Raw genomic sequence first — 12,914 nt, 5'->3', positions numbered from 1 at the left:
TTTTTTAATAAAAAATCTGATATATTTTTTATTTTCCTTCTATATTATGTATGATATATATTATATATAAAGTATTGATCTCTCACCACAGCAGGGGAGGGCACGTGGATGCTGCCCACAGAGCGCGGGCGGATCTGATTGGCCAGATGACAGAGCACCACTCCGTCCATCAGAGAGGAGCCAGGTCTCCAGGGAGATCCACCTTCAGACAGCTCTCTATGCTCTAAAGAGGAAACACAGACATCAGGTTTTAGATTACACTTTTTATAGAGAATCTGATTTTTAAATGTTTCTCTGAGTTTTTTTAAGATTTCAGAGAGATTCTGTTATTTTTCTAGAAAGTTATTTTTCCACTAAACTTGGACTTTTTCAAGATTTCTGATTTTTCTTAAGATTAAATTATCATTATTTTTTTCTATCATATATTTTTTAATCATTCTCCAAATTTCAAATTAAGATTTCAGATTATTATTATTTTTTTTTAATTTACTTTTTCAGAACAGATTTGACTCACACAATGAAGTTGCTTAAGAATCATCACGTTTATTACAAAAAAATCAGTTTTTTATTTCTGCCTTTAATTTCTTGAAATATTGAATTTGTTCAGACGTTTTTACTTTTTCTCAGAATTTAGATTTGAGTTCAGATTTCACCTTTTTATTCATAAACGTATTGGTCAAAACTGCCTTTTTTAAATTATAATCCCCCACTAACTAATGAATGATTAAAGTTTCTCACGTCTCTCAGATGCTCTGTGAGCTCCAGCTCTTCTCTCAGCTGCTCCATCTTCCTCCTCATCGTGAACTGAGGGTCGACAGATTCAAGACTCTTGTGGCTCCGCAGGAACACTGAGGAAGAGGAGGAGGAGGAAGAGGAGAAATTGCAGCATTAGGACACAGTAACACCTCTTCTATAAAACTTATAAAACATGTCAGGCTGTGACGCTTCTGAGGAGAAAAACTCACTCTGACTTTTTTTGGGGAAAAAAACGTTTTCCAAGCCACTTTTAATTGAGTTAAAATCTAGTAGATGCTGGTGTTACAGGCATTTCTTTCTATACAAAACACCCAGATACAATACATATAATACAATTTAATCCTACAGGAAATACTATGGGCCAGATTTTATAACTACAAAATTCAGCTGGGCCAGACATTCAGCGGCCTGTAAAAAGCAGGTAATGACACATTTTAAACCAACACATATTACTGCGATGAAAAACATGCCATTTTTATTCATTGTTCATCGAACAAAGGTACGTCAAGAAGTGCATAAAAACACAACAAATTAGCATTAATTTAACGGAATCTGAAAAAATTGCACAGTTGTTTGAATGAATACTACACGTCTACTAAGCTCGGTGCTTACTATCACCTCATTTGTGATTTGTCATCGCTGACTTTCTCAATGGGAGAAGTGACATTTTTAGTTTTGAATAAGAGCAGTGATTTTTGGCTCATAGGATGTCAATGCAATCCTAACCCCTAGTTTCCACCGGGTCCGTCTGCGGCGTGTTACGGCTGCGCCGCGGTTTTGGTCCGGCCTCCTCCGGCGTCATACCCTACCGGGCGCGTTTCAGATGCATTACGGAAGCGGAGCGTCGTGCATGCCGGCTCGCAGTTCTTGCTGATTTGGGCATATTTCCTGGACATCTACTTCTACAGGAAAGTAAGTAGGCTACGTAGTTAAATGGTTTATTTTTGTGTCGGTTTAAATCGTGTTTATTGTTGTTATTTCCTATTTTGTTGTGTTGTAGACTTCATACATAATTAATAATAATTGTAATAGTCCAGTTAAAAACAACATGAATCAAAGATGGGTTGCTGTATTTTAGTGGTAAAAAAAATGCATTCATCATCATAATTATTCTATATAATTTACACACAGTGCCTGTAAACCGAAGGAGAACGCTGGCCTTTATTCTCCTACTGGAAAGATTACAGAGGAGGGATGGGGGAGGAGAAGGAACCGGTTTCGGGGGGTGGGCCGAATGCTGTCACCGTTCCACTTCCTGCCCGACATTACCTTACTGCTGCGTCGCGTAAAAAAATAGACTTCAATCCTATTTCGAGCGGAGCCCAGCGGCGAGACGCTTCTGAGCCGTAACGCGGCGCGTCTGGTGGAATAGCACCCATCGACTAGAGTGGCCACGATCCTTGCGGACGCCGCAGCGCAGCCGCAACGTGCCCGTAACGCGCCGCAGACGGACCCAGTGGAAACTAGGGGTAAGACATTGGTGAAGGGTGCTGTCAGTCAGGGAGCAGCGAGTGCTACTTGTTATTGAGTTCATGTGTGAAAAGCTTGACTCACATTTGTATGTTGATCCAAACATACTGAGCACACAGATCGCTACTTTCTGAACGAAGGGAACTGCTGTTTTTTGACATCACTCCAAAACTTTGCTGGCCCGTTAGTGCGCTGCTCTTGTGCCATGGTTACGGATGAATGCATGTCAATAAGTTCCAGTATACATGTCCCCTTGTCGATGCAGGGGACCACTTCCTTTGCTCTGGGGGATACGCCCCCCTCTATTGCAACAGTGAAGGGGTCTCTGGCAAAGCCCATCACCTCTGTGGGCAGAGCAAGTCCATCCAATCGACCGGCAAAGTTCTCTTTCAACCTCGCAATGAAATCTGTCATCACATCCGTGATTTGTGCAACCCGGTATCACGGCAAGACGTGAACATGTGACGATTTACCATGCTGGGATGCGTGAAGATGTCACGATTTCGTCCCTTCAAACGTGACAGTTACATGGTATTGTTAACCCATGTTAACCAGTGGAGAAATAACCGGAAATGCCAAGCAAATGCTACCCCGACGGTCGGTTGTTATTGTCAATATTAATATAATAATGATTTATTTTGTAACAGTCACACTCGATTACTCAATGTCTTGTTGCCCCAGCTGGTCGACGGCTCTTTTATCAGAAACAAAGGCTACATTAATGTATTAAATCGATGTGTGTGGATGTGGAACCGGAAACAGACGTAGGCAAGATCCTCAGCTCGCTGATTGGATGGTTTAGACGCAATGCATGCTGGGATTTGGTGTTTATGTGATGTGAAATCTCTTAAAAATAAAACAATACTTTATTCCGAGTGTGCTTGCTTTTCTCTTTGAAGGTCATCACATAATGGCATTGTAATACACGGTTCGGTTGCATTAAATACTATATATCTGCCGTAGTTCTCTATTTATAGAGCCCTGCTGAGAAGACTTCTGGACAAACATGAGGAACTGTAGCCAACACTGAAAATGTGACGTGGATCATAAATATATCAGCCATTAAACAACATCTTACATTTCTCTTCATACAATACGTCTCCTTGCAGTATCAACACTAATTCGGCTGACTTTTATATTTGATCCAATTGTTGGATAGGCTGTATTTACACCATAAAGGTGCAGAGCTGATAGAAAGGGACACCTGGTGGTTAAAGCACGTTAATTAATTGTATTATTTATTATTTCTTTTATTTATTATTACAATATATGCTTATTGTGCTCATGAGATTGCTATGACTATAGAATAAATAGACACAATCACTAATCCCAGGTTCTGATGGGTTAGATACCAACGAGGGGAATAGTCAGAAGAAAGTTTTGCTTGGAATATTGAAAGTAGCAAGGTGGAGTGCAGAGACTGAGAGAACACAAAGAGGGAGTCAGAACAGCACAACGCACCGGCCTTGACTCTGTGTGGGAGCCGCGCTCCCCGCAAAGCTAGGAAGCAACATCATGGTTTCCCGCTATATCTGAAGAAACGTGAGAGAAAACAAATGAGTATGATGGTGCCAGAGTAGGGAGGGACTTCCACAGGCCGGCCGAATGCTGATTGGAGGATCGTGTTGCCAAGAGACTCTGAGTCTGTGCACCAACCAAAGAGAACCAAGTCTAACCCGCGGTATCTCTTCAGCTAGTCTTGACCAATCATAAATGTACGGGCAACGCCCTGTGTCATACAATGTATTGTCGCACGAGGTTCGAGGCTCTTGACGGATTTGGTGGTTACAGATTACAGCTGTGCTGCCTGTGATTCCCAAAGACGTGACGAGTCCTTGGCTAAGTGATATATATCTGTTGCTCTCTTTACAATAAATAGTTAAACTTAGAAGTTGTCTTTTCTGGAATTCTGAACCCAACAATTGCCTCTTGAAATATCCTTAGATGATGTTAGCTTGCTCTGCTGCGTGTGTCCTTTACAAACTGCTCACATGATTTCATTAAAGAACAGTTTCATATATTAGATTACGTACAAACTGGATCCTCTTCAGGTCAGGTCACAGGAGAAACTCTTACTTTGTGTCTGAGGGTCCAGGTTCATCACTGAAGTCTGGAGGAAGCCACTCTTTAGACCGGTCACTCTTCAGAGACCACATGGAGACCGGAGACTCTGCTCTCTGTCTGTGGAAACAACACATTTTTAAACATCAGTAGTTCATTTAAAGAGCAGCTTCTGATCTGTGACTGTTCACCTGATTACAGATGTTTAGAGTTGTTGAGTCGTGATTGTGGGTTTCTGTTGGTAATATTCATTCGAGTGTGAAACGTTTAACATTTGTATTTTATTTGCTTAATTTAACACAAAGTCCAACATGTAGAGTGTGAGGATGATTTCACTAGTAGATTATTTACTATCTCTGATGATGACAAGAAGCAAGAGATCAATTACACTTTGTTAATGTACTCTACTGGGTTTCATTAAACAGTTTAGATGATACCAAACAACTGAATCCTCTTCAGGTCAGCTTACAGGAGAAACTCTTACTTTGTGTCGGGGGGTCCGGGTTCATCACTGAAGTCTGGAGGAAGACACATAGAGCCATCACTCTTCAGAGACAGGCAGCTGGAGACTGGAGGTTTGTCCTCTTCCTCATCTTTGAAACCACTCATCTTCTCCAGTCTGAGAGATAAACCAGTAACACTGCAGACACACACACACACACACACACACACACACACACACACACACACACACACACACACACACACACACACACACGGTTCAACTACATGAAATCAGTCAGACTTCAGGCCGCTCTCCATTTTGTCTGCGCTGGGCTGTCACATGTTATGTAACTCTGATGAGTGAGGAAACAGGAAATAATAAAAGTGCACAACACTTGCAGAAGTCTCATGGACTCTAGGACGCAGATTGTTAAGTTATTTTCTGACATCCAGTTTGACAGAGTAAATAATGAATGTGTTCGAAAGCAGATCCTGGTGTTAACACTCACCCTGTTGTTCTCCTCCTGCTGTCGAGCTGTAAAATGGCGTCTGGCAGTCTGACTTCATACTTTCACCTTCCCTCACCTGTCTGCAGCTCCTCCCTCTGATTCATAACCAGCCTCACCAGCTGAAGCAGTTCACATCCATCACTTTGTTCAGTGAGATAGAAAAAGACAAAGTCATCAAAGGACACAACATCCACACATCAGCGTCCATAGGATATCATTACATCTGCTTTATATAGAAAACAATGAACAGCGACTTAAATAAAAACACAAAGCTACATTTAACTAGTTTACAAGATGTGCCAAAATCAGGGCTGGAATAGAGATTTCACCTCCAGCCAGGTGGAAGGAGGAAAAGTGTTTTAAATATGGGCAGAGAAACAGGAGAGAAGCAGGCTGCTGCACCTCACTGAGCAGTGTTTTAAATATGGGCAGAGAAACAGGAGAGAAGCAGGCTGCTGCACCTCACTGAGCAGTGTTTTAAATATGGGCAGAGAAACAGGAGAGAAGCAGGCTGCTGCACCTCACTGAGCAGTGTTTTAAATAGGGCAGAGAAACAGGAGAGAAGCAGGCTGCTGCACCTCACTGAACAGTGTTTTAAATATGGGCAGAGAAACAGGAGAGAAGCAGGCTGCTGCACCTCACTGAACAGTGTTTTAAATAGGGCAGAGAAACAGGAGAGAAGCAGGCTGCTGCACCTCACTGAACAGTGTTTTAAATAGGGGCAGAGAAACAGGAGAGAAGCAGGCTGCTGCACCTCACTGAACAGTGTTTTAAATAGGGGCAGAGAAACAGGAGAGAAGCAGGCTGCTGCACCTCACTGAACAGTGTTTTAAATAGGGCAGAGAAACAGGAGAGAAGCAGGCTGCTGCACCTCACTGAACAGTGTTTTAAATAGGGGCAGAGAAACAGGAGAGAAGCAGGCTGCTGCACCTCACTGAACAGTGTTTTAAATAGGAGCAGAGAAACAGGAGAGAAGCAGGCTGCTGCACCTCACTGAACAGTGTTTTAAATAGGAGCAGAGAAACAGGAGAGAAGCAGGCTGCTGCACCTCACTGAACAGTGTTTTAAATAGGGCCAGAGAAACAGGAGAGAAGCAGGCTGCTGCACCTCACTGAACAGTGTTTTAAATAGGGGCAGAGAAACAGGAGAGAAGCAGGCTGCTGCACCTCACTGAACAGTGTTTTAAATATGGGCAGAGAAACAGGAGAGAAGCAGGCTGCTGCACCTCACTGAACAGTGTTTTAAATAGGAGGAAAGTGTGCATAGATGCTCAAATACGTGTTCATGCAGCATAAAAATGAGAACAACTAATTTAAAGTGATTTAAGTGCAGTTCCAAGTTTCCCCGCAGGAGGGCTCCAGGGAGCGCATCACCCAACACGAGCACAGTGCATTAACAGCAGAACATACGATCAATAAAGGCAAATCAATTGATTTTAAGTGCGGGGAGGCTCCACACCAGGCACATTCCTACATCCCCACAATAGTGACACTGATGATTTGAAGTTGTTTCAGTGGGGAAAAGAGTGCTAACAGTCTGCTAACAGTCTGCTAACAGTGCGGTAACAGTCTGATTGTTTTAGAGACCCATAGTAATCATGCAATAAATCATTTACATCTAAAAGTATTGATTACAATTCATTTTTAGGGGGAAAATTGCTGATGAGGCATTTTGGTCTTTTGGGCAAAACACTTCACCCAACCCTGTGTATATATACAGTATATATATGTATATATATATATATATATACATATATATACTGTATATATATAAACACACACACAAACTCATTTTGCAGCCCCTGTCCTTCCGTAGTCTTTCAAGTAGGAGGAGACATGCCAGCGTTCTCCTCCGGTTTACAGGCACTGTGTAAATTATATATATAGAATAATTATGATGATGAATGCATTTTTTTTTTAAGAGTGTTTGCCATCAGCATCGTGAGGATGTGACAGGTACATTATATTTTAAGCTTTTAAGTGATAGGCAGTCTGTGTGTGTAAGAAGCCTCACAATGTGCAGAGGAAGGATGCACAGTAAGGGACTCTGAAGTGGAGACTTCTGAGGAGGAGAGGTGGATTGTAAAACTCAGACATGTGGTACACACTACAGGAGAATAGGGTAACCAATAAACTAACAGATATCACCATGAACCCCCCCCCCCCTCATTACGGACATTAACACAGTTATCTTTTACATTACACGCTTTCTGACATGTCATGTTTGAATATGTTCATGAAGAGTTATGTAATGCTAACTTTTGAGGAGTTTGTTTCCCTAAAGTGATGAAAACTGTGCGTGTGCGTGTGTGTGTGTGTGTGTGTGTGTGTGTGTGTGTGTGTGTGTGTGTGTGTGTGTGTGTGTGCGTGCGTGCGTGCATGCGTGCGTGCGTGCATGCGTGCGTGCGTGCGTGCGTGTGTGTGTGTGTGTCAGACAAAGACAGTAAAACGTAATCCTTAATCTGGATTTTGGATGTTTGAGTGGAATACAGAAAACATCATCAAGGCCCACTTCATTATTATTGATGTTATTTATTAGAACGTGTTACATTGTATTATTTTGTATTTCTCTGTATATTATATAACCATGTATTAAATGATCTTATAAAGTTGTTGTTAATGTGTTTGCTAACAGGCCAAAGTTTCTCTCCTCAGAGGACGAAGGAGAAAACTTTTCTGTTGACCGCCTCGGACCAAGTACTGAGATAATCACCTCAGCTACTCAGCAGCTCAGGTGAGTGTGTGTTGTGTTCGTGACGACAGAGCCCCCCCCCCGAGACTCACTGGGACCACTGGGTCATAATTAGCTCTTTGTACACTGGCTGTAGTCGGAGAGGGGGGGGAGGGGCTCTAATGACCCTCATTACATCAGCTTCTGTGGACACGGCTGTGATCTGAACACATTGCATCATATTACTGAGAGGCCAACACACACACACACACACACACACACACACACACACACACACACACACACACACACACACACACACACACACGCACACACACTAATAGACACACATACACACTTTCCAGTCTTACCTAGAGACGCAACTAAAACTAGACTTTTTTGTATTTGCCAAACGTTTCTGTGTAAGACAGACAATATTTAGCTGATTCATGATTTTGGGGGGGGCCCTAAAGACCCTCATTACATCAGCTTCTGTGGACACTGCTGTCCCAACCCAGGTGACATTAGTGTGATTTGATCCCACACAACAACAATTTAAGGTGTTCAGAGATTTCTTTCACGTTCAGTCCGTATATGATTGGGTTGAAGACGGAGCGATAGGAAACTATTTGCAAAGTCAATATCAAACGTGTCATTTTGGGAATATTTAACCCTAGACGAATTATAACAACATCTAAATCAAATAAACAGGGAAAGCTGTTTTACCAACAGGTGGGGTCAACAGGTCTGTGCAGCTTTTCTCCTGTATTCTCCACCATGTTGATATGATAGTATAAGTCTCCTGGTGTATGTAAAGAGTATGAAGATAAGATGCAGAAGGGACAGATTTACCAACATGAACACTCCACATACAGAGAGAGCGCTCGAGCTCACACGCTGAAGATCGTAAATCGAATTGTTACAAAAATCCCCCTAATAGTAAAAATGCAGAGTTTGCTATTAGAATAAAGAATACATCCCACTGCAGTCTCACAAGTCGGCAGAAGCCAAGACAAAACCAGACAGACATCGACAGTTCTTTTCCTCACGATGGTTGATAATGTAGAGGTTTCCACAGAGACACGTATCTGTCGCAGGCCCTGGCTGCCAGCAGGGAAGACTCTGAAAAGGTCAAAGTCATATTCATCACATTTTGAAACAGACGGGCTCGAGAAGATATGATCTGTTTCTCTGATAACAAGTCAATCAGAAGCCTGGGGTAAATATTGGTGCTATAAAGAACAGAGTCAATCAACAAAGCTGCAATGAACATGTACGTGTGGTACGTACATGTACGTCTAACAAGTGACATGTGATGTGATGTACATAGGCTCAAGGAGGCTTTTGTGAATAACAGGGTTCATACACTTCTCCATGACTTCTTAATGACCTTTACCTGATTTTCCAGGACCAAAAAAAATTAGCACGGAAAATGTTGTATTTGAACATGGAACAGGAAAATAAGGTCTGCATATGAAACATGTAGTGCCTATCTAAAACAAATCAAATAGTAGGCTTACTAGCTTCTACTCGCTAAAGCAACTGCCGTCAGGAAGGCAAAGTCATCAGGTATGAAAAAGGTGACAAGGACCCGACCCCTGACCCCACGGAATATCGGTTTAGAAATAACAGAGGAGTTTAGCAGTCAGAGCAACTAAAGCAGCAGGTAATAATAACAGAAACGCCAGAGAGTCACATCTAATAGAAATATACAAAAGCTTTTATTTTAATTGTGCAGCAGTCAGTTTATCATTCTGGCAGCACTGTTGAGTAAATGTATTTTCATGCCTCTGTGCAAGGCTTAGTCTTTCTATCTGTATAGCCAGTGGTGTAAAGTAACTAAGTTTATAAACTCAAGTACTATACTTGGGTACAATTTTGAGATACTTGTACTTTAAGTATTTCAATGTTTTGCTACTTTGTTCTTCTTCTCCTCTACAGTTCAGAGGTACATGGTGTACTTCTACTCCACTACATGTATTTAATACCTTAGTTACTTCACAGATGTGGATGAATGATGTGAAATCTAATCAAGAGTTAAATCAGACTTTAGTTCCACCTGGAGTAAATCCACCAGCTACCCTGCAGTCTACAAAGCCATTCAGACTAGCTGCACCTTCACCAGCTAACCTGCAGTATACAAAGTACTTCAGACTAGCTGCACCTTCACCAGCTTTGAGAACACTTTCATGATCAATCATTATAAAACATATCATATATATTATTCTGAAATGGACCAATCTGCACAACGACTACTTTCACTGTCTTTCACTATATTTAGATGAGAATACTTTCTACTTTCACTTGAGGAACATTTTGAATGCTTTTACTGTAACATAGTATTCCTACACTCTGGTACTTCTACTTTTACTCAAGAACAAGATATGAGTACTTCTACTTTTACTCAAGTACAAAATCTGAACACTTCTACTTTTACTCAAGTACAAGATCTGACTACTTCTAATTTTACTCAAGAACAAGATCTGAGTACTTCTACTTTTACTCAAGTACAAGATCTGAGTACTTCTACTTTTACTCAAGTACAAGACCTGAGTACTTCTACTTTGACTCAAGTACAACATCTGAGTACTTCTACTTTTACTCAAGAACAAGATCTGAGTACTTCTACTTTTACTCAAGTACAAAATCTGAGCACTTCTACTTTTACTCAAGTACAAGATCTGAGTACATCTACTTTTACTCAAGAACAAGATCTGAGTACTTCTACTTTTAATAAGTACAAGATCTGAGTACTTCTACTAAAGTACAATATCTGAGTACTTCTACTTTTACTCAAGTACAAGATCTGAGTACTTCTACTTTTACTCAAGTACAAGATCTGAGTACTTCTACTTTTACTCAAGTACAAGACCTGAGTACTTCTACTTTGACTCAAGTACAACATCTGAGTACTTCTACTTTTACTCAAGAACAAGATCTGAGTACTTCTACTTTTACTCAAGTACAAAATCTGAGCACTTCTACTTTTACTCAAGTACAAGATCTGAGTACATCTACTTTTACTCAAGAACAAGATCTGAGTACTTCTACTTTTATTAAGTACAAGATCTGAGTACTTCTACTAAAGTAAAATATCTGAGTACTTCTACTTTTACTCAAGTACAAGGTCTGAGTACTTCTACTTTTACTCAAGTACAAGATCTGAGTACTTCTACTTTTACTCAAGTAGAATACCTGATTACTTCTACTCAAGTACACGACCTGAGTACTTCTACTTTCACTCAAGTACAACATCTGAGTACTTCTACTTTTACTCAAGTACAATATCTGAGTACTTCTACTTTTACTCAAGGACAAGATCTGAGTACTTCTACTTTTACTCAAGGACAATATCTGAGTACTTCTACTAAAGTACAAGATCTGAGTACTTTTAGTTTTACTCTAGTAAATATCTATTCCTTTACCACCTCTGTTTATAGCCTATGAAAAAAACTATTAGAAAACTAAGGCTAAAGCTAACGTTAGCAGATAGTGACAATTTATGCTAGTTAGCTAGCTCAACGATTCCTTAAATAATATTGCGACATAAAAACGTTTCAGTTCACATCACGCTCTGCTGCTCTGCTCTGAACACCTGAACGGCCCGTTCTAACAGCTGTTCACCAGCGGTGCAGTCTGTGCCACAGTGACTCCGCACAGTTAACGAACGCACCGTAGATACTGTAGCTGACCTTCATCCCGGAGCAGCAGAGTTCAGCCGACAGGCAGGAAGACTCGAGCACACAGCTTGCGCTTCATATATTAAAAAATAACACCATGCGCGTCATGATGGCACATAACAGCACGCGACCGCAGATTATTTCGGAGATTAGATCAAATGTAAATTATATTTGACACAACTTTAGTTACATTTCCATGACTTTTCAAAAACTTTGGGAAAAATATTGTTTTCCATAACTTTTCCAGGGCCTGGAATTTGCATTTTGAATTTCCATGACTTTTCCAGGTTTTCAATGGCCGTACAAACCCTGGAATAACAATGATGCACACAATAGTGGAATTACTGCAGATGATCAGAACATAAACTGTGAACATGATCACAAAATACATCCATCCATCCATCCATCTTCTCCCGCTTATCCGTGGTCGGGTCTCGGGGGTAGCAGTTCCAGCAGAGAGCCCCAAACTTCCTTTTCCCTGGCGACATCAACCAGCTCTGACTGGGGGGTCCCAAGGCGCTCCCAGGCCAGCGAAGAGATATAATCCCTCCACCTGGTCCTAGGTCTACCCCTTGGTCTCTTCCCAGCTGGACGTGCCTGGAACACCTCCCTAGGGAGGCGCCCAGGTGGCATCCTAACTAGGTGCCCGAACCACCTCAACTGGCTCCTTTCGACGCGAAGGAGGAGCGGCTCAACTCCGAGTCCCTCCCTGATGACCGAACTTCTCACCTTATCCCTAAGGGAGACGCCAGCCCCCCTGCGGAGGAAACCCATCTCGGCCGCTTGTATCCGCGATCTCGTTCTTTCGGTAATGACCCATCCTTCATGACCGTAGGTGAGGGTAGGAACGAAAATGGCCCGGTAGACAGAGAGCTTTGCCTTCTGGCTCAGCTCCCTTTTCGTCACAACGGTGCGGTAAAGCGACTGCAGTACCGCTCCCGCTGCTCCAATTCTCCGGCCCATCTCACGCTCCATTGTTCCCTCACTCGAGAACAAGACCCCGAGATACTTGAACTCTTCACAACAGGCCACAACAGGCACAGCCAGCTCCAATCTCCCCATCAACGGCAGCCTGCCTCATTAGCAGCCCCCGGCCACTCGCAGCGGCGCACTCGACACGCCTCTCGGACGGAGCCGCGCTCTGAAACGGAGCCGCGCTCCGAAACGGAGCCCGAACTACAGAGCCCGAACTACGGAGGTGGACAGTCATTCAACTCCAACGTTTCCTGAAAGAAAACGGCATCCACTTTCACCAAAATGACAACAAGGCTAGACTGTTCAACCTCTACAAAGCCTACAGCAGCACAACGGCAAGAGCAACGAG

The 12,914-nt window shown here is 42.2% G+C and overlaps 1 pseudogene; it reads right to left on the bottom strand.

Annotated features, from left to right (window-relative positions):
* Positions 1–8,434: 8,434 nt before the first annotated feature.
* LOC117443088 (olfactory receptor 4D6-like) lies at positions 8,435–11,981 on the bottom strand (annotated as a pseudogene).
* Between the last annotated feature and the right edge of the window lie 933 nt (positions 11,982–12,914).

Source organism: Pseudochaenichthys georgianus, unplaced genomic scaffold (genome assembly GCF_902827115.2).
Source record: "Pseudochaenichthys georgianus unplaced genomic scaffold, fPseGeo1.2 scaffold_534_arrow_ctg1, whole genome shotgun sequence".
Taxonomy (NCBI): domain Eukaryota; kingdom Metazoa; phylum Chordata; class Actinopteri; order Perciformes; family Channichthyidae; genus Pseudochaenichthys; species Pseudochaenichthys georgianus.
The sequence above is the reverse complement of the archived record's forward strand: the minus strand, read 5'-3'. Positions and strand labels throughout refer to the sequence as shown.